The sequence below is a fragment of the Cyanistes caeruleus genome, chromosome 4, assembly GCF_971803275.1.
Source record: "Cyanistes caeruleus chromosome 4, bCyaCae1.hap1.1, whole genome shotgun sequence".
In the NCBI taxonomy this organism is placed as follows: domain Eukaryota; kingdom Metazoa; phylum Chordata; class Aves; order Passeriformes; family Paridae; genus Cyanistes; species Cyanistes caeruleus.
The window spans coordinates 66219790-66246165 of NC_141704.1; the positions used below are offsets into that span (position 1 = coordinate 66219790).

The following is a 26376-nucleotide window of genomic DNA, read 5'->3' on the forward strand; positions in this document are numbered from 1 at the left end:
TTCATGTATCATAGAGCTCAATTACCTGCCCATAAAATGAGAGTTGTTGCTCAGAACTGTGGAATTAGGGTAACAAGAACTGTAATGATACACTAGATAAACACTGTTGCAATACTCTCTCAGCCCTGTTAGGGTATTTTAAATTTGCAGCAGATCTCAGTAAGGATGAGAAAATGCTGAGCTACATAAAAATGATGGAGACTGGAGGAGAAATTAGCCTTGCAGTGTTCTACAGTCCCAACATTTCCAACCACCACACCTGGTAGTGAAAATGCTGGTTTGTATTTGAAAAAAAGGAACTGCAATCAATCAAATGCACTGCCAAGTATAAATTAATTTCTGTAAGTCAAGTCCCTTAGGAACAATTCCTTAATAAAAGATCTGTTTCAAATCTCCTAAGTCTTCTAAAACCAACCCCAACAAAACACAGAAAACATAGTGTCTTTATTTGACCTGTCCTAGACTTCATTTATTTATTTACAGTCTGAAGGATGAGTCAAGTACCTGCAGTGGTGCCTTTAGCAATGCAAAACAAAATATTTTGAATATTCTTATTTAGCGTTCCAGTTTTAATGAGCTTGGAGCATAGTGAAGGAGATCAGATGTTTGCAGGTTCTGGATGAGGGTAGAAATAATTAAAAAGCATCTTGAAAGTAACATCATATTTTTGTCAGCCATCTCTTCAGGGACTACTTTAAATCCCAGAATGTTCAAGAGCCATCATCACTGTACAAACAGAAGCTCCAACTGAACGAAACCAGAAGAAGCGGATATGGCAAATTCTCTGGTCCAAGTGGTGATATTAATCTGGTGAGGCTCTGGATTCCCATTTCAGACATACTATCACAGCTTAAATATAGGAAAAAATTGGGATTTTACTTTGCTGTGGTCTCTTTTTGTTTTGCAAAATATGTGATAGTTAATATATGAGTAAAATCTTGTATAAAAACAGGTTTGTTTTTTGTTTTTTTTTCTAACAAATAGCCAAATGCATATTACCTGCCTTGCTGGAAAATAATTGAGGTCTTCCTCTAAGAAATTTTTTCTCAGAGTGCCTTTCTTTGTGATTTGTGTTCTTATCTTAGGAAGATACAGGAGTTGCTCATTTTAATGCTGTCTAGCAGACTATTCCATGCTTTCTCAGCTGTTTGGATCTGCAGTTCAGGATTGGACCAAGAAAAATGGTGATGGGATGAAATTATTTTTATTCTTAAATGAGGACAATTCCATTTTTAAACATACACATGTGCTTCCAATGCTTTCAGTAGTCAAGGATGAAATTTTGAACAGACATGAATTCCTCAGTCTTTGTTTCTTTTTCCCTGAAGGATGGAATTTGGACTTTGCCCACCAGTGCAGTCCTTGCTATGGGCAGATGTTTCTTCTGTTCTTCTTACCAGCAGTAGGAGTGGTTGGACACTGAACCTCAAAGAAGAGGGAGCTAACATCCCTTACCTGGATAAGTCCCACAGGTAAGCACCTTGGAGAAGTTCTTCAACCAAAACCAGTTCCTGTAAGGCTTTCCAGCCCTTGACAGGAAATAAGCTGATTCCTGCAGGCTGCAACATGAAGACTTCCAGACTGAAGTGAGCATCCTGCTATAAGGAAGGATTTGGGAGTAGTGAGTCATCATTTGTATGGGAAATTAATCTGTGATTTTTATTTATTGTTTTTTTTCATTTGAAGTAACATCACATCATCATAGAGAGACATTGTCTGTCATTTCTGGTGTGGATACCTGAATAACTCAGCTAGACAGGTAGCATGATAAGGCAATACAATGCAGATATTGAAAGGAATTTTTTGGATGATTTTTTTGTTAGTTCAAGCTGCAGTCCCTGATTTATTCAGGCTTTGAAGTACCATGCAAGCCTTTCCCACAGAAGAAATTCTGTTTTATGTAAATAATGCACTGTGCAGTAAACTAGAAGAAAGCAGGGAGCATAGAGCATGAAGTTAGTGTTTCATGCAGGTGTTTGAAGGCAATGTGGGATTCCAGAGCTTAGTGTTTGAATTGCAACTTGAATTTCCTTCTTTGCTGTTATTTAGACTGCTCTGAAGTAGTCATGAGAAGCAAAAATGAAAGGCAATGTTGTTTGATGGGGACTGTGGTAGGGCTTTCTTGCCAGATTTGAAATGGCTTGAATTGATTAAAATCTCCAGGTGAGGGGAAGATTGTATCCATTCCTCTCTCTTATTAAAGCAAATTTTCCAAGAGGGATGTAAAATTGCAGTTGAGGGTTGGGGTGGTTTTTTCTTTTTTCCCTTCTTTCATGTGCAACCTAACAACTCCAATTTCGCAGGCCTATTTAACATTTGATCCCTAAAAGTCAGTCCTTTGCTTTGTATTTTGGGCACTTGTTCATCTTGGGAAATTTGTCATCTTCTCAGGGCATTGAAGGTCAACCAAATGCTGCAGGTTTCATTCTTCCTTTCATATGGTCTATGTCCTGGGGTTTGACTCTTAAGCAGAGCTATTTTTTTATTTTGCAGCCTAGCAGTTGTACGGTGGGGCTGTGTGCAGGTGAATTGACTTGAGAACGATGGGTAAATCAGCTCCTGGGAAGATGTGCACTGCTTGGCCCCGATGCTTCAGCATGCTTGAGGTCAGCTTGGCTGTCTCTGACTGTCTAATAATAATGCAGAATGATAGAATTAAGTATTCATTGTAATTGGTGATCAATAAGATTTGTTTTCAGCTAAATCTGCGTGCTAGTTTCTAAAGCACTCCAGTCTGTTTCATCAATGACCTTTGTGATTTTAGCTTAAGCTTTCTAGTTTCTGCTGTTGTTATTTTCTGCCCTGTCGCTGTGAGAGGAAGGGATGATGGCTGGAGGTTTGGCAGTCAGCGAGGGCCTGGCCACCACTGCAGTTCTGTACACTCAGCCTTGGAGATGTGATCAGGAATGTGCTGTTAGTTGCCAGTTTTGTATTGCAAAGACTGAGCATGCTGCCATCACTGTGTTTGATGAGTGAGTTTTCATTGGTTTGGTCCAACTCCAAAGCAGCCTTAATTTGAAGGTGGAATTCTTTGTGGATGAGGCTGTGAAGAATATGGTGTTTGTACTCCCATCCTACGGGCAGTACGGTAGAACAACTCCTAACTGATTTGGTAATAAAGACCTAGTTTTTCTTCACTAAACCTGCCCTAGCCAAATTCATCAGCTGGTGATAGCTATCTCTGGAGTGGGAGTTCTTTATTGAGTTGATTGACAATTTGATATACTTTGTCAAGCTGTGTTGTTTAGTTTCTGTTGATCCAGAGACACCTGAGGCTCCTTTTGCTTCCTAAGGGATTAAAGTAGCAAGCACTTAGAATGAGATATTGGGAAGATGGGTGCAGGAGACTTTGTAATTTAGTATGGAAAAACATAATAATGATGATGAATATTTCAGGTGGAAATGATAGTATTTCACTATATACTATGTGAAATGCTTTTATGTGATTTTTTTTTCATTTCTCTTTTATTTTTTAATCCTGGATAAATTAAATGAGGCTTTTGGGGAAAGCATGAGCTGGAATTTCTATTGAGGTTGATAACCTCTGATTCTGCTCTTGTTTGTCTGTCTGCTGGAACTTGTAGCAAACTAGCTATGTCCAAGTTTAATTGTGTAATAATTATCTTTCAAATCGAGCCTTTCTCACTTGGTGCTGATGTATTTGGGGGAGGGAGGGGAATGGAGAGTAAAGAGCTCCTTTCATGAATACAATTTTAATTTCATCTTGCTGATTTGAGCCTTTCCAAGATTCAAGTGAGCATTGGATCAGGTTGGAACTGAGGGGATGACTCATGACTCTGGCATAAAAACTACATTGCATTCCACATATTGGGAGTTTTCTGTTGCCCACAAGAAAGTTCAGGAAAAAAAAGAAAAATATAGAAATGGGTTTCAAATTTCCTGTGCTATTTTCAGTTGACTCCTCTTTCTGGAGGTGCCTTAGCAAGTGTAGGACATCTGAAAAACTTGGAACTGCAACTTTCTTGTTGAGGCTCTGATGAACATTGCTTCTGTCATCAAGTTCTTGTGTTCATACTTTGAACTTAGCTGAGTAATGTTGGTATCAGCAGACTCTGCTAAAGCCATGCCTTCCTAATTAATAATGCATTCTTAATAAAAAAAAAAAAAATCTATTTCTTCATGTATTTAATTACCTAGTGAGTGTAAGACTGAATGAAGTTAATACCGTGCAGATTTCAAGCAAAACGCTGCTTTTTAATGTGCTTCAGTATAGGCTATGCACAAGTCAATAGACATGATTTTTAAGCCTCAGTTACCTTTCATTACCCTGTGCATATTCAAATTCAGATTGATGAATGCTGAACCAAAAGCAGACATCATAGAGTTAATTGAAGTTCTTTAAATTCAGAGGCAAACTATTTTCATAGCTTTGTTTTGAGGGTGGGTTGCTTTTGATGTCTGGGGTTTTTTTGGCTAAGGCAATGGCAAACATTTATTTATCCTGCTCCCTCCCCATTTTCCACCATCGTTGTTGCCAGTGATGCCTGCAGTGCTCAGTGGTCAATGACCCTCAGCCAGGGTGAGCTGCAGGAGCCTTACAGACGGGCCTGTTCTTTCTCCCAGTGCTAGAACAAGTGCAACAGCACAGTGCCATTTTGCTAAAAGCTAATATTTTTCCCAACAGGTTCTTCTCCAGGCAGAATGAAATGCTTTCTTCAAGAGCAACCACATCTTTTCTCTGCCTGAAAGGTTGTGTTTGTTTGGGGTTTTTTCTCTTGCTTTAGACCAAATTCCAGAAACGCCCCATAAAATCAGCACAGTTTCCCACAAAATTCAAGAAAAAACACCACAAAATTCCCTAAATCTTCTCAAAACACGACCAAATTCTAGAAAATTATCCCACCAAATCTCCACAAATTCCCACAAAATACATGAGAAATGCCTCAAGATCCCTAAATCTCCTCAATATCCCACAAAATCACACAAAAATCACCCAAAACCTCCACAAGTTTCCACAAAATCTAAGAAAAATTCCTCAAAATTCTTCAAGTCTCCTCAGAATCCCACACAATTCCAGAAAAAACACACAAAATTCCAGAGAAGTCCCACAAAACTCCCTAAATCATTTCAAAACCCTACCAATTCACAGGAATGTCCCACAAAATCTCCACCAATTCCCAGAACATCCCACAGAAATCCCACAAAAATCCCTAAATCTTCTGAAAACTCGACCAAATTCCAGAAACGCCCCATAAAATCAGCACAGTTTCCCACAAAATTCAAGAAAAAACACCACAAAATTCCCTAAATCTTTTCAAAATACCACAAAATTCTTGAAAAGCCCCACCAAATTCCCGAAACATCCCACAAAATGTCCTCAATATCCAACAAAATCCCAGAAAAGTCCCACAAAATTCCCTAAATCTTCTCAAAACTCTACCAAATTCCAGAAAAATCCCACAGAATCTCCACAAATTCCCACAGAATACATGAAAAACCCCTGATAATTCGTCAGTTCTCTACAGAATCTCACCAAATTCCTAAAAAGTCCCTCAAAGTTCCACAAACATCCCACAAAATCTCCCTAATATCCAACAAAATTCCAGGAAAAATCCCACAAAATTTCCTAAATCTTCTCAAAACACGACCAAATTCTAGAAAAATATCCCACCAAATCTCCACAAATTCCCACAGAATACATGAAAAATCCCTGATAATTCGTCAGTTCTCTACAGAATCTCACCAAATTCCAGAAAAGTCCCTCAAAGTTCCACAAGCATCCCACAAAATCTCCCTAATATCCAACAAAATTCCAGGAAAAATCTCACAAAATTCCCTAAATCTACTGAAAACTTGACCAAATTCCAGAAACGCCCAATAAAATCAGCACAGTTTCACACAAAATTCAAGAAAAAACACCACAAAATTCCCTAAATCTTCTCAAAACACGACTAAATTCTAGAAAAATGTCCCACCAAATCTCCACAAAATCCCACAAAATACACGAAAAATCCCTCAAGATCCCGAAATGGCCTCAATATCCCACAAAATCACACAAAAATCACCCAAAACCTCCACAAGTTTCCACAAAATCTAAGAAAAATTCCTCAAAATTCTTCAAGTCTCCTCAAAACCACACAAAGTCCTTGAAAAGGCCCACCAAATTCCAGTAAAATCCCACAGATTCTCCACAAATTCCCACAAAATCTAAAAAAAATTCCTCAAAATTCTTCAAGTCTCCTCAGAATCCCACACAATTCCAGAAAAACCCCACCAAATTCCAGAGAAGTCTCACAAAACTCCCTAAATCATTTCAAAACCCTACCAATTCACAGGAATGTCCCACAAAATCTCTACCAATTCCCAGAACATCCCACAAAAATCTCACAAAAATCCCTAAATCTTCTGAAAACTCGACCAAATTCCAGAAACACCCCATAAAATCAGCACAGTTTCCCACAAAATTCAAGAAAAAACACCACAAAATTCCCAAAATCTTTTCAAAATACCACAAAATTCTTGAAAAGCCCCACCAAATTCCCGAAACATCCCACAAAATGTCCCCAATACCCAACAAAATCCCAGAAAAATCCCACAAAATTCCCTAAATTTTCTCAAAACACAACCAAAATTCCAGAAAAATCCCACCGAATCTCCACAAATTCCCACAGAATACATGAAAAATCCCTGATAATTCGTCAGTTCTCTACAGAATCTCACCAAATTCCAGAAAAGTCCCTCAAAGTTCCACAAACATCCCACAAAATCTTCTCAATATCCAACAAAATTCAAGAAAAATCCCACAAAATTCTCTAAATCTTCTCAAAACACGGCCAAATTCCAGAAAAATCCCACCAAATCTCCACAAATTCCCAGAGAATACATGAAAAATCCCTGATAATTCGTCAGTTCTCTACAGAATCTCACCAAATTCCAGAAAAGTCCCTCAAAGTTCCACAAACATCCCACAAATTCTCCCTAATATCCAACAAAATTCCAGGAAAAATCCCACAAAATTCCCTAAATCTTCTCAAAACACGACCAAATTCTAGAAAAATATCCCACCAAATCTCCACAAATTCCCACAAAATACATGAGAAATCCCTCAAGATCCCTAAATCGCCTAAATATCCCACAAAATCACACAAAAATCCCACAAAACCTCCACAAGTTTCCACAAAATCTAAGAAAAATTCCTCAAAATTCTTCAAGTCTCCTCAGAATCCCACACAATTCCAGAAAAAACACACAAAATTCCAGAGAAGTCCCACAAAACTCCCTCAATCATTTCAAAACCCTACCAATTCACAGGAATGTCCCACAAAATCTCCACCAATTCCCAGAACATCCCACAGAAATCCCACAAAAATCCCTAAATCTTCTGAAAACTCGACCAAATTCCAGAAACGCCCCATAAAATCAGCACAGTTTCCCACAAAATTCAAGAAAACACACCACAAAATTCCCTAAATCTTTTCAAAATACCACAAAATTCCTGAAAAGCCCCACCAAATTCCCGAAACATCCCACAAAATGTCCTCAATACCCAACAAAATCCCAGAAAAGTCCCACAAAATTCCCTAAATCTTCTCAAAACTCTACCAAATTCCAGAAAAATCCCACAGAATCTCCACAAATTCCCACAGAATACATGAAAAATCCCTGATAATTCGTCAGTTCTCTACAGAATCTCACCAAATTCCTAAAAAGTCCCTCAAATTTCCACAAACATCCCACAAAATCTCCCTAATATCCAACAAAATTCCAGGAAAAATCCCACAAAATTTCCTAAATCTTCTCAAAACACGACCAAATTCTAGAAAAATATCCCACCAAATCTCCACAAATTCCCACAAAATACATGAAAAATCCCTCAAGATCCCTAAATTGCCTCAATATCCCACAAAATCACACAAAAATCCCACAAAACCTCCACAAGTTTCCACAAAATCTAAGAAAAATTCCTCAAAATTCTTCAAGTCTCCTCAAAACCACACAAAGTTCGTGAAAAGGCCCACCAAATTCCAAAAAAATCCCACAGACTCTCCACAAATTCCCATAAAAATCTAAATCAAATTCCTCAAAATTCTTCAAGTCTCCTCAGAATCCCACACAATTCCAGAAAAAACACACAAAATTCCAGAGAAGTCCCACAAAACTCCCTCAATCATTTCAAAACCCTACCAATTCACAGGAATGTCCCACAAAATCTCCAATTCCCAGAACATCCCACAGAAATCCCACAAAAATCCCTAAATCTTCTAAAAACTCGACCAAATTTCTGAAACGCCCCATAAAATCAGCACAGTTTCCCACAAAATTCAAGAAAAAACACCACAAAATTCCCTAAATCTTCTCAAAACACGACCAAATTCTGGAAAAATATCCCACCAAATCTCCACAAATTCCCACAAAATATATGAGAAATCCATCAAGATCCCTAAATCGCCGCAATATACCACAAAATCACACAAAAATCACACAAAACCTCCACAAGTTTCCACAAAATCTAAGAAAAATTCCTCAAAATTCTTCAAGTCTCCTCAAAACCACACAAAGTTCGTGAAAAGGCCCACCAAATTCCAAAAAAATCCCACAGACTCTCCACAAATTCCCATAAAAATCTAAATCAAATTCCTCAAAATTCTTCAAGTCTCCTCAGAATCCCACACAATTCCAGAAAAAACACACAAAATTCCAGAGAAGTCCCACAAAACTCCCTAAATCATTTCAAAACCCTACCAATTCACAGGAATGTCCCACAAAATCTCCACCAATTCCCAGAACATCCCACAAAAATCTCACAAAAATCCCTAAATCTTCTGAAAACTCGACCAAATTCCAGAAACGCCCCATAAAATCAGCACAGTTTCCCACAAAATTCAAGAAAAAACACCACAAAATTCCCTAAATCTTTTCAAAATACCACAAAATTCTTGAAAAGCCCCACCAAATTCCCGAAACATCCCACAAAATGTCCCCAATACCCAACAAAATCCCAGAAAAATCCCACAAAATTCCCTAAATTTTCTCAAAACACAACCAAAATTCCAGAAAAATCCCACCGAATCTCCACAAATTCCCACAGAATACATGAAAAATCCCTGATAATTCGTCAGTTCTCTACAGAATCTCACCAAATTCCTAGAAAGTCCCTCAAAGTTCCACAAACATCCCACAAAATCTTCTCAATATCCAACAAAATTCAAGAAAAATCCCACAAAATTCTCTAAATCTTCTCAAAACACGGCCAAATTCCAGAAAAATCCCACCAAATCTCCACAAATTCCCAGAGAATACATGAAAAATCCCTGATAATTCGTCAGTTCTCTACAGAATCTCACCAAATTCCAGAAAAGTCCCTCAAAGTTCCACAAACATCCCACAAATTCTCCCTAATATCCAACAAAATTCCAGGAAAAATCCCACAAAATTCCCTAAATCTTCTCAAAACACGACCAAATTCTAGAAAAATATCCCACCAAATCTCCACAAATTCCCACAAAATACATGAGAAATCCCTCAAGATCCCTAAATCGCCTCAATATCCCACAAAATCACACAAAAATCCCACAAAACCTCCACAAGTTTCCACAAAATCTAAGAAAAATTCCTCAAAATTCTTCAAGTCTCCTCAGAATCCCACACAATTCCAGAAAAAACACACAAAATTCCAGAGAAGTCCCACAAAACTCCCTAAATCATTTCAAAACCCTACCAATTCACAGGAATGTCCCACAAAATCTCCACCAATTCCCAGAACATCCCACAGAAATCCCACAAAAATCCCTAAATCTTCTGAAAACTCGACCAAATTCCAGAAACGCCCCATAAAATCAGCACAGTTTCCCACAAAATTCAAGAAAACACACCACAAAATTCCCTAAATCTTTTCAAAATACCACAAAATTCCTGAAAAGCCCCACCAAATTCCCGAAACATCCCACAAAATGTCCTCAATACCCAACAAAATCCCAGAAAAGTCCCACAAAATTCCCTAAATCTTCTCAAAACTCTACCAAATTCCAGAAAAATCCCACAGAATCTCAACAAATTCCCACAGAATACATGAAAAATCCCTGATAATTCGTCAGTTCTCTACAGAATCTCAACAAATTCCTAAAAAGTCCCTAAAATTTCCACAAACATCCCACAAAATCTCCCTAATATCCAACAAAATTCCAGGAAAAATCCCACAAAATTTCCTAAATCTTCTCAAAACACGACCAAATTCTAGAAAAATATCCCACCAAATCTCCACAAAATCCCACAAAATACATGAAAAATCCCTCAAGATCCCTAAATCGCCTCAATATCCCACAAAATCACACAAAAATCCCACAAAACCTCCACAAGTTTCCACAAAATCTAAGAAAAATTCCTCAAAATTCTTCAAGTCTCCTCAAAACCACACAAAGTTCGTGAGAAGGCCCACCAAATTCCAAAAAAATCCCACAGACTCTCCACAAATTCCCATAAAAATCTAAATCAAATTCCTCAAAATTCTTCAAGTCTCCTCAGAATCCCACACAATTCCAGAAAAAACACACAAAATTCCAGAGAAGTCCCACAAAACTCCCTCAATCATTTCAAAACCCTACCAATTCACAGGAATGTCCCACAAAATCTCCAATTCCCAGAACATCCCACAGAAATCCCACAAAAATCCCTAAATCTTCTAAAAACTCGACCAAATTTCTGAAACGCCCCATAAAATCAGCACAGTTTCCCACAAAATTCAAGAAAAAACACCACAAAATTCCCTAAATCTTCTCAAAACACGACCAAATTCTGGAAAAATATCCCACCAAATCTCCACAAATTCCCACAAAATATATGAGAAATCCATCAAGATCCCTAAATCGCCGCAATATACCACAAAATCACACAAAAATCACACAAAACCTCCACAAGTTTCCACAAAATCTAAGAAAAATTCCTCAAAATTCTTCAAGTCTCCTCAAAACCACACAAAGTTCGTGAAAAGGCCCACCAAATTCCAAAAAAATCCCACAGACTCTCCACAAATTCCCATAAAAATCTAAATCAAATTCCTCAAAATTCTTCAAGTCTCCTCAGAATCCCACACAATTCCAGAAAAAACACACAAAATTCCAGAGAAGTCCCACAAAACTCCCTAAATCATTTCAAAACCCTACCAATTCACAGGAATGTCCCACAAAATCTCCACCAATTCCCAGAACATCCCACAAAAATCTCACAAAAATCCCTAAATCTTCTGAAAACTCGACCAAATTCCAGAAACGCCCCATAAAATCAGCACAGTTTCCCACAAAATTCAAGAAAAAACACCACAAAATTCCCAAAATCTTTTCAAAATACCACAAAATTCTTGAAAAGCCCCACCAAATTCCACAAACATCCCACAAAATGTCCTCAATACCCAACAAAATCCCAGAAAAATCACACAAAATTCCCTAAATTTCCACAAAACACAACCAAAATTCCAGAAAAATCCCACCAAATCTCCAGAAATTCCCACAGAATACATGAAAAATCCCTGATAATTCGTCAGTTCTCTACAGAATCTCACCAAATTCCAGAAAAGTCCCTCAAAGTTCCACAAACATCCCACAAAATCTCCTCAATATCCCACAAAATTCAAGAAAAATCCCACAAAATTCTCTAAATCTTCTCAAAACACGGCCAAAATCCTCAAAAATCCCACCGAATCTCCACAAATTCCCACAGAATACATGAAAAATCCCTGATAATTCGTCAGTTCTCTACAGAATCTCACCAAATTCCTAAAATGTCCCTCAAAGTTCCACAAACATCCCACAAAATGTCCTCAATATCCAACAAAATTCCAGAAAAATCCCACAAAATTCCCTAAATCTTCTCAAAACACGACCAAATTCTAGAAAAATATCCCACGAAATCTCCACAAATTCCCACAAAATACATGAAAAATCCCTCAAGATCCCTAAATCTCCTTAATATCCCACAAAATCCCACAAAAATCACCCAAAACCTCCACAAGTTTCCACAAAATCTAAGAAAAATTCCTCAAAATTCTTCAAGTCTCCTCAGAATCCCACACAATTCCAGAAAAAACACACAAAATTCCAGAGAAGTCCCACAAAACTCCCTAAATCATTTCAAAACCCTACCAATTCACAGGAATGTCCCACAAAATCTCCACCAATTCCCAGAACATCCCACAGAAATCTCACAAAAATCCCTAAATCTTCTGAAAACTCGACCAAATTCCAGAAACGCCCCATAAAATCAGCACAGTTTCCCACAAAATTCAAGAAAAAACACCACAAAATTCCCTAAATCTTTTCAAAATACCACAAAATTCTTGAAAAGCCCCACCAAATTCCAGAAACATCCCACAAAATGTCCTCAATATCCAACAAAATCCCAGAAAAATCACACAAAATTCCCTAAATCTTCTCAAAACTCTACCAAATTCCAGAAAAATCCCACCAAATCTCCACAAATTCCCACAGAATACATGAAAAATCCCTGATAATTCGTCAGTTCTCTACAGAATCTCACCAAATTCCAGAAAAGTCCCTCAAAGTTCCACAAACATCCCACAAAATCTCCTCAATATCCAACAAAATTCAAGAAAAATCCCACAAAATTCTCTAAATCTTCTCAAAACACGACCAAATTCTAGAAAAATATCCCACCAAATCTCCACAAATTCCCGCAGAATACATGAAAAATCCCTGATAATTCGTCAGTTCTCTACAGAATCTCACCAAATTCCAGAAAAGTCCCTCAAAGTTCCACAAGCCTCCCACAAAATCTCCCTAATATCCAACAAAATTCCAGGAAAAATCTCACACAATTCCCTAAATCTTCTGAAAACTTGACCAAATTCCAGAAACATCCCACAAAATGTCCTCAATACCCAACAAAATCCCAGAAAAGTCCCACAAAATTCACTAAATCTTCTCAAAACACCGCCAAAATCCACAAAAATCCCACAGAATCTCCACAAATTCCCACAGAATACATGAAAAATCCCTGATAATTTGCAGTTCTCTACAGAATCTCACAAAATTCCAGAAAAGTCCCTCAAAGTTCCACAAAACACCCACAAAATCTCCCCAGTATCCAACAAAATTCCAGGAAAAATCCCACAAAATTCCCTAAATCTTCTCAAAACACGACCAAATTCTAGAAAAATATCCCACCAAATCTCCACAAATTCCCACAAAATACATGAGAAATGCCTCAAGATCCCTAAATCTCCTCAATATCCCACAAAATCACACAAAAATCACCCAAAACCTCCACAAGTTTCCACAAAATCTAAGAAAAATTCCTCAAAATTCTTCAAGTCTCCTCAGAATCCCACACAATTCCAGAAAAAACACACAAAATTCCAGAGAAGTCCCACAAAACTCCCTAAATCATTTCAAAACCCTACCAATTCACAGGAATGTCCCACAAAATCTCCACCAATTCCCAGAACATCCCACAGAAATCCCACAAAAATCCCTAAATCTTCTGAAAACTCGACCAAATTCCAGAAACGCCCCATAAAATCAGCACAGTTTCCCACAAAATTCAAGAAAAAACACCACAAAATTCCCTAAATCTTTTCAAAATACCACAAAATTCTTGAAAAGCCCCACCAAATTCCCGAAACATCCCACAAAATGTCCTCAATATCCAACAAAATCCCAGAAAAATCACACAAAATTCCCTAAATTTTCTCAAAACATAACCAAAATTCCAGAAAAATCCCACCAAATCTCCACAAATTCCCACAGAATACGTGAAAAATCCCTGATAATTCGTCAGTTCTCTACAGAATCTCACCAAATTCTAGAAAAGTCCCTCAAAGTTCCACAAACATCCCACAAAATCTCCCCAGTATCCAACAAAATTCCAGGAAAAATCCCACAAAATTCCCTAAATCTTCTCAAAACACGACCAAATTCTAGAAAAATATCCCACCAAATCTCCACAAATTCCCACAGAATACATGAAAATACCCCTGATAATTCGTCAGTTCTCTACAGAATCTCACCAAATAACAGAAAAGTCCCTCAAAGTTCCACAAACATCCCACAAAATCTCCCTAATATCCAACAAAATTCCAGGAAAAATCTCACACAATTCCCTAAATCTTCTGAAAACTTGACCAAATTCCAGAAACGCCCCATAAAATCAGCACAGTTTCCCACAAAATTCAAGAAAAAACAACACAAAATTCCCTAAATCTTCTCAAAACTCTAACAAATTCCAGAAAAATCCCACCAAATCTCCAGAAATTCCCACAGAATACTTGAAAAATCCCAAATAATTCGTCAGTTCTCTACAGAATCTCACCAAATTCCAGAAAAGTCCCTCAAAGTTCCACAAACATCCCACAAAATCTCCTCAATATCCAACAAAATTCAAGAAAAATCCCACAAAATTCTCTAAATCTTCTCAAAACACAGCCAAAATCCTCAAAAATCCCATTGAATCTCTACAAATTCTCACAGAATACATGAAAAATCCCTGATAATTCGTCAGTTCTCTACAGAATCTCACCAAATTCCAGAAAAGTCCCTCAAAGTTCCACAAAACACCCACAAAATCTCCCCAGTATCCAACAAAATTCCAGGAAAAATCCCACAAAATTCCCTAAATCTTCTCAAAACACGACCAAATTCTAGAAAAATATCCCACCAAATCTCCACAAATTCCCACAAAATACATGAGAAATCCCTCAAGATCCCTAAATCGCCTCAATATCCCACAAAATCACACAAAAATCACACAAAACCTCCACAAGTTTCCACAAAATCTAAGAAAAATTCCTCAAAATTCTTCAAGTCTCCTCAAAACCACACAAACTTCGTGAAAAGGCCCACCAAATTCCAGAAAAAACCCACAGATTCTCCACAAATTCCCACAAAATCTAAAACAAATTCCTCAAAATTCTTCAAGTCTCCTCAGAATCCCACACAATTCCATAAAAAACACACAAAATTCCAGAGAAGTCCCACAAAACTCCCTAAATCATTTCAAAACCCTACCAATTCACAGGAATGTCCCACAAAATCTCCACCAATTCCCAGAACATCCCACAAAAATCTCACAAAAATCCCTAAATCTTCTGAAAACTCGACCAAATTCCAGAAACGCCCCATAAAATCAGCACAGTTTCCCACAAAATTCAAGAAAAAACACCACAAAATTCCCTAAATCTTTTCAAAATACCACAAAATTCTTGAAAAGCCCCACCAAATTCCCGAAACATCCCACAAAATGTCCTCAATACCCAACAAAATCCCAGAAAAGTCCCACAAAATTCCCTAAATCTTCTCAAAACTCTACCAAATTCCAGAAAAATCCCACAGAATCTCCACAAATTCCCACAGAATACATGAAAAATCCCTGATAATTCGTCAGTTCTCTACAGAATCTCACCAAATTCCTAAAAAGTCCCTCAAATTTCCACAAACATCCCACAAAATCTCCCTAATATCCAACAAAATTCCAGGAAAAATCCCACAAAATTTCCTAAATCTTCTCAAAACACGACCAAATTCTAGAAAAATATCCCACCAAATCTCCACAAATTCCCACAAAATACATGAAAAATCCCTCTAGATCCCTAAATCGCCTCAATATCCCACAAAATCACACAAAAATCCCACAAAACCTCCACAAGTTTCCACAAAATCTAAGAAAAATTCCTCAAAATTCTTCAAGTCTCCTCAGAATCCCACACAATTCCAGAAAAAACACACAAAATTCCAGAGAAGTCCCACAAAACTCCCTAAATCATTTCAAAACCCTACCAATTCACAGGAATGTCCCACAAAATCTCCACCAATTCCCAGAACATCCCACAGAAATCCCACAAAAATCCCTAAATCTTCTGAAAACTCGACCAAATTCCAGAAACGCCCCATAAAATCAGCACAGTTTCCCACAAAATTCAAGAAAAAACACCACAAAATTCCCTAAATCTTTTCAAAATACCACAAAATTCTTGAAAAGCCCCACCAAATTCCCGAAACATCCCACAAAATGTCCTCAATATCCAACAAAATCCCAGAAAAATCACACAAAATTCCCTAAATTTTCTCAAAACATAACCAAAATTCCAGAAAAATCCCACCAAATCTCCACAAATTCCCACAGAATACGTGAAAAATCCCTGATAATTCGTCAGTTCTCTACAGAATCTCACCAAATTCTAGAAAAGTCCCTCAAAGTTCCACAAACATCCCACAAAATCTCCCCAGTATCCAACAAAATTCCAGGAAAAATCCCACAAAATTCCCTAAATCTTCTCAAAACACGACCAAATTCTAGAAAAATATCCCACCAAATCTCCACAAATTCCCACAGAATACATGAAAATACCCCTGATAATTCGTCAGTTCTCTACAGAATCTCACCAAATAACAGAAAAGTCCCTCAAAGTTCCACAAACATCCCACAAAATCTCCCTAATATCCAACAAAATTCCAGGAAAAATCTCACACAATTCCCTAAATCTTCTGAAAACTTGACCAAATTCCAGAAACGCCCCATAAAATCAGCACAGTTTCCCACAAAATTCAAGAAAAAACAACACAAAATTCCCTAAATCTTCTCAAAACTCTAACAAATTCCAGAAAAATCCCACCAAATCTCCAGAAATTCCCACAGAATACTTGAAAAATCCCAAATAATTCGTCAGTTCTCTACAGAATCTCACCAAATTCCAGAAAAGTCCCTCAAAGTTCCACAAACATCCCACAAAATCTCCTCAATATCCAACAAAATTCAAGAAAAATCCCACAAAATTCTCTAAATCTTCTCAAAACACAGCCAAAATCCTCAAAAATCCCATTGAATCTCTACAAATTCTCACAGAATACATGAAAAATCCCTGATAATTCGTCAGTTCTCTACAGAATCTCACCAAATTCCAGAAAAGTCCCTCAAAGTTCCACAAAACACCCACAAAATCTCCCCAGTATCCAACAAAATTCCAGGAAAAATCCCACAAAATTCCCTAAATCTTCTCAAAACACGACCAAATTCTAGAAAAATATCCCACCAAATCTCCACAAATTCCCACAAAATACATGAGAAATCCCTCAAGATCCCTAAATCGCCTCAATATCCCACAAAATCACACAAAAATCACACAAAACCTCCACAAGTTTCCACAAAATCTAAGAAAAATTCCTCAAAATTCTTCAAGTCTCCTCAAAACCACACAAACTTCGTGAAAAGGCCCACCAAATTCCAGAAAAAACCCACAGATTCTCCACAAATTCCCACAAAATCTAAAACAAATTCCTCAAAATTCTTCAAGTCTCCTCAGAATCCCACACAATTCCATAAAAAACACACAAAATTCCAGAGAAGTCCCACAAAACTCCCTAAATCATTTCAAAACCCTACCAATTCACAGGAATGTCCCACAAAATCTCCACCAATTCCCAGAACATCCCACAAAAATCTCACAAAAATCCCTAAATCTTCTGAAAACTCGACCAAATTCCAGAAACGCCCCATAAAATCAGCACAGTTTCCCACAAAATTCAAGAAAAAACACCACAAAATTCCCTAAATCTTTTCAAAATACCACAAAATTCTTGAAAAGCCCCACCAAATTCCCGAAACATCCCACAAAATGTCCTCAATACCCAACAAAATCCCAGAAAAGTCCCACAAAATTCCCTAAATCTTCTCAAAACTCTACCAAATTCCAGAAAAATCCCACAGAATCTCCACAAATTCCCACAGAATACATGAAAAATCCCTGATAATTCGTCAGTTCTCTACAGAATCTCACCAAATTCCTAAAAAGTCCCTCAAATTTCCACAAACATCCCACAAAATCTCCCTAATATCCAACAAAATTCCAGGAAAAATCCCACAAAATTTCCTAAATCTTCTCAAAACACGACCAAATTCTAGAAAAATATCCCACCAAATCTCCACAAATTCCCACAAAATACATGAAAAATCCCTCTAGATCCCTAAATCGCCTCAATATCCCACAAAATCACACAAAAATCCCACAAAACCTCCACAAGTTTCCACAAAATCTAAGAAAAATTCCTCAAAATTCTTCAAGTCTCCTCAAAACCACACAAAGTTCGTGAAAAGGCCCACCAAATTCCAAAAAAATCCCACAGACTCTCCACAAATTCCCATAAAAATCTAAATCAAATTCCTCAAAATTCTTCAAGTCTCCTCAGAATCCCACACAATTCCAGAAAAAACACACAAAATTCCAGAGAAGTCCCACAAAACTCCCTCAATCATTTCAAAACCCTACCAATTCACAGGAATGTCCCACAAAATCTCCACCAATTCCCAGAACATCCCACAAAAATCTCACAAAAATCCCTAAATCTTCTGAAAACTCGACCAAATTCCAGAAACGCCCCATAAAATCAGCACAGTTTCCCACAAAATTCAAGAAAAAACACCACAAAATTCCCTAAATCTTTTCAAAATACCACAAAATTCTTGAAAAGCCCCACCAAATTCCCGAAACATCCCACAAAATGTCCTCAATATCCAATAAAATCCCAGAAAAGTCCCACAAAATTCCCTAAATCTTCTCAAAACTCTACCAAATTCCAGAAAAATCCCACAGAATCTCCACAAATTCCCACAGAATACATGACAAATCCCTGATAATTCGTCAGTTCTCTACAGAATCTCACCAAATTCCAGAAGAGTCCCTCAAAGTTCCATAAACATCCCACAAAATCTCCCAATATCCAACAAAATTCCAGGAAAAATCCCACAAAATTCCCTAAATCTTCTCAAAACACGACCAAATTCTAGAAAAATATCCCACCAAATCTCCACAAATTCTTACAGAATACATGAAAAATCCCTGATAATTCGTCAGTTCTCTACAGAATCTCACCAAATTCCAGAAGAGTCCCTCAAAGTTCCACAAACATCCCACAAAATCTCCCAATATCCAATAAAATTCAAGAAAAAATCCTACAAAATTCCCTAAATCTCAAAACTAGGCCAAAATCCACAAAAATCCCGCCGAATCTCCACAAATTCCCACAGAATACATGAAAAATCCCTGATAATTCGTCAGTTCTCTACAGAATCTCACCAAATTCCAGAAGAGTCCCTCAAAGTTCCACAAACATCCCACAAAATCTCCCCAGTATCCAATAAAATTCCAGGAAAAATCTTCGGAATTTGGTGGGGCTTTTCAGGAATTTTGTGGTATTTTGAAAAGATTTAGGGAATTGTGTGGTGTTTTTTCTTGAATTTTGTGGGAAACTGTGCTGATTTTATGGGGAGTTTCAGGAATTTGGTCGAGTTTTCAGAAGATTTAGGGATTTTTGTGGGATTTTTGTGGGATGTTCTGGGAATTGGTGGAGATTTTGTGGGACATTCCTGTGAATTGGTAGGGTTTTGAAATGATTTAGGGAGTTTTGTGGGACTTCTCTGGAATTTTGTGTGTTTTTTCTGGAATTGTGTGGGATTCTGAGGAGACTTGAAGAATTTTGAGGAATTTGTTTTAGATTTTGTGGGAATTTGTGGAGATTCTGTGGGATTTTTCTGGAATTTGGTGGGCCTTTTCACAAACTTTGTGTGGTTTTGAGGAGACTTGAAGAATTTTGTGGAATTTTTCTTAGATTTTGTAGAAACTTGTGGAGGTTTTGTGGGATTTTTGTGTGATTTTGTGGGATATTGAGGCGATTTAGGGATCTTGAGGGATTTTTCATGTATTTTGTGGGAATTTGTGGTGATTTTGTGAGATATTTTTCTAGAATTTGGTCGTGTTTATGGGAAGATTTATCTATCTATCTATCTATCTATCTATCTATCTATCTATCTATCTATCTATCTATCTATCTATCTATCTATCTATCTATCTATCTATCTCCCTATCTATCTATCTATCTATCTATCTGTCTGTCTATCTATCTATCTCTCTATCTCTCTATCTCTCTATCTATCTATCTATCTATCTATCTATCTATCTATCTATCTATCTATCTATCTATCTATCTATCTATCTATCTATCTATCTATCTATCTATCTATCTATCTATCTCTTTATCTATCTATCTATCTATCTATCTATCTATCTATCTATCTCCCTATCTATATATCTCCCTATCTATCACCCTATATGCATTTCTTTATTATAGATTTGTATATTTTAACTTCTATATTATTCATTTAAATGCCAAGCTTTTAAATAAATAGGGGAACCCAGTGAGAGGAGTGGCAGCATGGTACGGGTCGTCGCGAGTGCCAGAAGCCCGAAAAAGCGGCCGCGTCAAGGACCCCGGCAGAGTGCGGCGTCGTCACCGCTGCCTGTCGGCGCCCGACCGGCTCGCGCTCGGCCCCGGTGCCGCCGAGCGCACAGCCCGTGTCCGCACGGCTGGAGCAGCCGCGGAAAATTGCGACGGGGCGGCGTCGACGCCGGGGTGTTTGTCAGGCAGTCGAATTCACGCACCCACTGCCCGGGGTCCTTCCATTTTCCCGCCTTTTTGGCCGCCATCCTTGGAAGGACAAGCCGGCCACGACCTGGCAGCCATCTTCTGCGTGGCGTGACGTAACTTCCGCCCTTCCTCGCCGCCATCTTTGCTGTGGCTGAAGCCACTTCCGGCAGAGCGGCCATCTTTGTTATGGCACAAGTAAGGCCCCCGCTGCTCTCAGCGCGTCTGTCTAACTTACATGCCTGAACGAAAAACCTGCCGACGCCGACCGACTCCGAGCATTCCGCCCGATTTTCCGCCGCCTTTCCCGGGGCGAGGACGATGGCGGCGAGACTCAGCGGCTCCGTAGCTGGGTGGCGGCCGCGCCTGCGGCGGCAGGCATTGGAGTTAACGCCTCTGCCGCGGTCCTCCCGGCCGGCTCCGGCGGGGGGCGGGGGGGAGGCCCGACGCGGCTCGGTTCGGTTCGACTCTTTCCGGCCCGCTTCGGCTCGGCTCTTTCTGGCCCGCTTCGGCTCGGCTCGCCCCTGCTCGGCCCCGCTCGGCCAGGCCCCGCCCGGCTCGGAGCACAGCTGCAGTACCGCTCTGTGCCCACAAGGCGGCAGCACTGCCGCAGAGCTCAGCCCGGGGTGGGCGGGGGGAGCCCCTGCAAGTGCAGAGAAGCGAGGCAAGAAACCACGTGTACAACCCCCTTCCATATGCTGCTACCTGTTTCCAGGCGACGACAAAGACCCATGAAGCAAATGCTTTTTCTTGGCCCATTTTGCTAAGCAAAGCTCTTCTGCAGCTCTTTAGTGCTTGCCAAACTCCAATGCGCGTGCTGCTGCTTCGATCGGATAAGAAGCACAGCCTTCTGACAGCAGCTTTCAGGTTGCTTCAGAATGAGCTTGGCCATTTGAACATGCAGCATGTCTGTGTGTGCATAAGCTGCAGGTGCAAGCTCCTGACAAATGTGTTCTGCAGGTACAGTTTCTCCCTGCCGGATGCAGGGGAAATGCTTTCTGCTGGTATTCTCGCCAAGAGTCACAGAGTGCTTAACTCAGGAGCTCTGAGAATGGAAGCGCAAGAAGCGTTCCGCATTTGGTGGGATATTTTTCTAGAATTTGGTCGTGTTTTGAGAAGATTTAGGGAATTTGGTGGGATTTTTCCTGGAATTTTGTTGGATATTGAGGAGATTTTGTGAGATGTTTGTGGAACTTTGAGGGACTTTTCTGGAATTTGGTGAGATTTTGTAGAGAACTGATGAATTATCAGGGATTTTTCATATATTCTGTGGGAATTTGTGGAGATTCTGTGGGATTTTTGTGGATTTTGGCCGTGTTTTGAGTCCCCTCAAAACCACACAAATCCTTGAAAAGGTCCACCAAATTCCAGAAAAATCCCACAGAATCTCACCAAATTCCCACAAAATCTAAGAAAAATTCCTCAAAATTCTTCAAGTCTCCTCAGAATCCCACACAATTCCAGAAAAACCCCACAAAATTCCAGAGAAGTCCCACAAAACTCCCTAAATCATTTCAAAACACTACCAATTCACAGGAATGTCCAACAAAATCTCCACCAATTCCCAGAACATCCCAAAAAATCTCACAAAAATCCCTAAATCTTCTGAAAACTCGACCAAATTCCAGAAACGACCCATAAAATCAGCACAGTTTCCCACAAAATTCAAGAAAAAACACCACAAAATTGCCTAAATCTTCTCAAAACACAACCAAATTCTAGAAAAATATCCCACCAAATCTCCACAAATTCCCACAAAATACATGAGAAATCCCTCAAGATCCCTAAATCGCCTCAATATCCCACAAAATCCCAGAAAAATCCCACCAAAACCTCCACAAGTTTCCACAAAATCTAAGAAAAATTCCTCAAAATTCTTCAAGTCTCCTCAGAATCCCACACAATTCCAGAAAAAACACACAAAATTCCAGAGAAGTCCCACAAAACTCCCTAAATCATTTCAAAACCCTACCAATTCACAGGAATGTCCCACAAAATCTCCACCAATTCCCAGAACATCCCAAAAAATCTCACAAAAATCCCTAAATCTTCTGAAAACTCGACCAAATTCCAGAAACGCCCCATAAAATCAGCACCGTTTCCCACAAAATTCAAGAAAAAACACCACAAAATTCCCTAAATCTTCTCAAAACACAACCAAATTCTAGAAAAATATCCCACCAAATCTCCACAAATTCCCACAAAATACATGAGAAATCCCTCAAGATCCCTAAATCGCCTCAATATCCCACAAAATCACACAAAAATCCCACAAAACCTCCACAAGTTTCCACAAAATCTAAGAAAAATTCCTCAAAATTCTTCAAGTCTCCTCAGAATCCCACACAATTCCAGAAAAAACACACAGAATTCCAGAGAAGTCCCACAAAACTCCCTCAATCATTTCAAAACCCTACCAATTCACAGGAATGTTACACAAAATCTCCACCAATTCCCAGAACATCCCACAAAAATCCCACAAAAATCCCTAAATCTTCTGAAAACTCGACCAAATTCCAGAAACGCCCCATAAAATCAGCACAGTTTCCCACAAAATTCAAGAAAAAACACCACAAAATTCCCTAAATCTTTTCAAAATACTACAAAATTCTTGAAAAGCCCCACCAAATTCCAGAAACATCCCACAAAATTTCCTCAATACCCAACAAAATCCCAGAAAAGTCCCACAAAATTCCCTAAATCTTCTCAAAACATGGCCAAATTCCAGAAAAATCCCACCGAATCTCCACAAATTCCCACAGAATACATGAAAATACCCCTGATAATTCGTCAGTTCTCTACAGAATCTCACCAAATTCCAGAAAAGTCCCTCAAAGTTCCACAAACATCCCACAAAATCTCCTCAATATCCAACAAAATCCCAGAAAAATCACACAAAATTCCCTAAATCTTCTCAAAACACGACTAAATTCTAGAAAAATGTCCCACCAAATCTCCACAAAATCCCACAAAATACATGAAAAATCCCTCAAGATCCCGAAATCACCTCAATATCCCACAAAATCCCACAAAAATCACACAAAACCTCCACAAGTTTCCACAAAATCTAAGAAAAATTCCTCAAAATTCTTCAAGTCTCCTCAGAATCCCACACAATTCCAGAAAAACCCCACCAAATTCCAGAGAAGTCCCACAAAACTCCCTAAATCATTTCAAAACCCTACCAATTCACAGGAATGTCCCACAAAATCTCCACCAATTCCCAGAACATCCCAAAAAATCTCACAAAAAACCCTAAATCTTCTGAAAACTCGACCAAATTCCAGAAACGCCCCATAAAATCAGCACAGTTTCCCATAAAATTCCAGAAAAAACACCACAAAATTCCCTAAATCTTCTCAAAACACAACCAAATTCTAGAAAAATATACCACCAAATCTCCACAAATTCCCACAAAATACATGAGAAATCCCTCAAGATCCATAAATCGCCTCAATATCCCACAAAATCACACAAAAATCCCACAAAACCTCCACAAGTTTCCACAAAATCTAAGAAAAATTCCTCAAAATTCTTCAAGTCTCCTCAGAATCCCACACAATTCCAGAAAAAACACACAGAATTCCAGAGAAGTCCCACAAAACTCCCTAAATCATTTCAAAACCCTACCAATTCACAGGAATGTCCCACAAAATCTCCACCAATTCCCAGAACATCCCAAAAAATCTCACAAAAATCCCTAAATCTTCTGAAAACTCGACCAAATTCCAGAAACGCCCCATAAAATCAGCACAGTTTCCCACAAAATTCAAGAAAAAACACCACAAAATTCCCAAAATCTTTTCAAAATACCACAAAATTCTTGAAAAGCCCCACCAAATTCCAGAAACATCCCACAAAATGTCCTCAATACCCAACAAAATCCCAGAAAAGTCCCACAAAATTCCCTAAATCTTCTCAAAACTCTACCAAAATCCACAAAAATCCCACAGAATCTCCACAAATTCCCACAGAATACATGAAAAATCCCTGATAATTCGTCAGTTCTCTACAGAATCTCACCAAATTCCAGAAAAGTCCCTCAAAGTTCCACAAAACACCCACAAAATCTCCCCGGTATCCAATAAAATTCCAGGAAAAATCCCACAAAATTCCCTAAATCTTCTCAAAACATGGCCAAAATCCACAAAAATCCCACCGAATCTCCACAAATTCCCACAGAATACCTGAAAATACCCCTGATAATTCGTCAGTTCTCTACAGAATCTCACCAAATTCCAGAAAAGTCCCTCAAAGTTCCACAAACATCCCACAAAATCTCCTCAATATCCAACAAAATCCCAGAAAAATCACACAAAATTCCCTAAATCTTCTCAAAACACGACTAAATTCTAGAAAAATGTCCCACCAAATCTCCACAAAATCCCACAAAATACATGAAAAATCCCTCAAGATCCCGAAATCACCTCAATATCCCACAAAATCCCACAAAAATCACACAAAACCTCCACAAGTTTCCACAAAATCTAAGAAAAATTCCTCAAAATTCTTCAAGTCTCCTCAAAACCACACAAAGTCCTTGAAAAGGCCCACCAAATTCCAGTAAAATCCCACAGATTCTCCACAAATTCCCACAAAATCTAAAACAAATTCCTCAAAATTCTTCAAGTCTCCTCAGAATCCCACACAATTCCAGAAAAAACACACAAAATTCCAGAGAAGTCCCACAAAACTCCCTAAATCATTTCAAAACCCTACCAATTCACAGGAATGTCCCACAAAATCTCCACCAATTCCCAGAACATCCCAAAAAATCTCACAAAAATCCCTAAATCTTCTGAAAACTCGACCAAATTCCAGAAACGCCCCATAAAATCAGCACCGTTTCCCACAAAATTCAAGAAAAAACACCACAAAATTCCCTAAATCTTCTCAAAACACAACCAAATTCTAGAAAAATATCCCACCAAATCTCCACAAATTCCCACAAAATACATGAGAAATCCCTCAAGATCCCTAAATCGCCTCAATATCCCACAAAATCACACAAAAATCCCACAAAACCTCCACAAGTTTCCACAAAATCTAAGAAAAATTCCTCAAAATTCTTCAAGTCTCCTCAGAATCCCACACAATTCCAGAAAAAACACACAGAATTCCAGAGAAGTCCCACAAAACTCCCTCAATCATTTCAAAACCCTACCAATTCACAGGAATGTCCCACAAAATCTCCACCAATTCCCAGAACATCCCACAAAAATCCCACAAAAATCCCTAAATCTTCTGAAAACTCGACCAAATTCCAGAAACGCCCCATAAAATCAGCACAGTTTCCCACAAAATTCAAGAAAAAACACCACAAAATTCCCTAAATCTTTTCAAAATACCACAAAATTCTTGAAAAGCCCCACCAAATTCCAGAAACATCCCACAAAATTTCCTCAATACCCAACAAAATCCCAGAAAAGTCCCACAAAATTCCCTAAATCTTCTCAAAACATGGCCAAATTCCAGAAAAATCCCACCGAATCTCCACAAATTCCCACAGAATACCTGAAAATACCCCTGATAATTCGTCAGTTCTCTACAGAATCTCACCAAATTCCAGAAAAGTCCCTCAAAGTTCCACAAACATCCCACAAAATCTCCTCAATATCCAACAAAATCCCAGAAAAATCACACAAAATTCCCTAAATCTTCTCAAAACACGACTAAATTCTAGAAAAATGTCCCACCAAATCTCCACAAAATCCCACAAAATACATGAAAAATCCCTCAAGATCCCGAAATCACCTCAATATCCCACAAAATCCCACAAAAATCACACAAAACCTCCACAAGTTTCCACAAAATCTAAGAAAAATTCCTCAAAATTCTTCAAGTCTCCTCAGAATCCCACACAATTCCAGAAAAACCCCACCAAATTCCAGAGAAGTCCCACAAAACTCCCTAAATCATTTCAAAACCCTACCAATTCACAGGAATGTCCCACAAAATCTCCACCAATTCCCAGAACATCCCAAAAAATCTCACA

The 26376-nt window shown here is 38.5% G+C and overlaps 1 protein-coding gene across 2 annotated transcripts in view; it reads left to right on the forward strand.

The window, feature by feature from the left end:
• Positions 1-26376, forward strand: part of LOC147653727 (uncharacterized) — a 405650-nt gene that overhangs the window by 228622 nt on the left and 150652 nt on the right. The gene's annotated exons all lie outside the window — the stretch shown is intronic.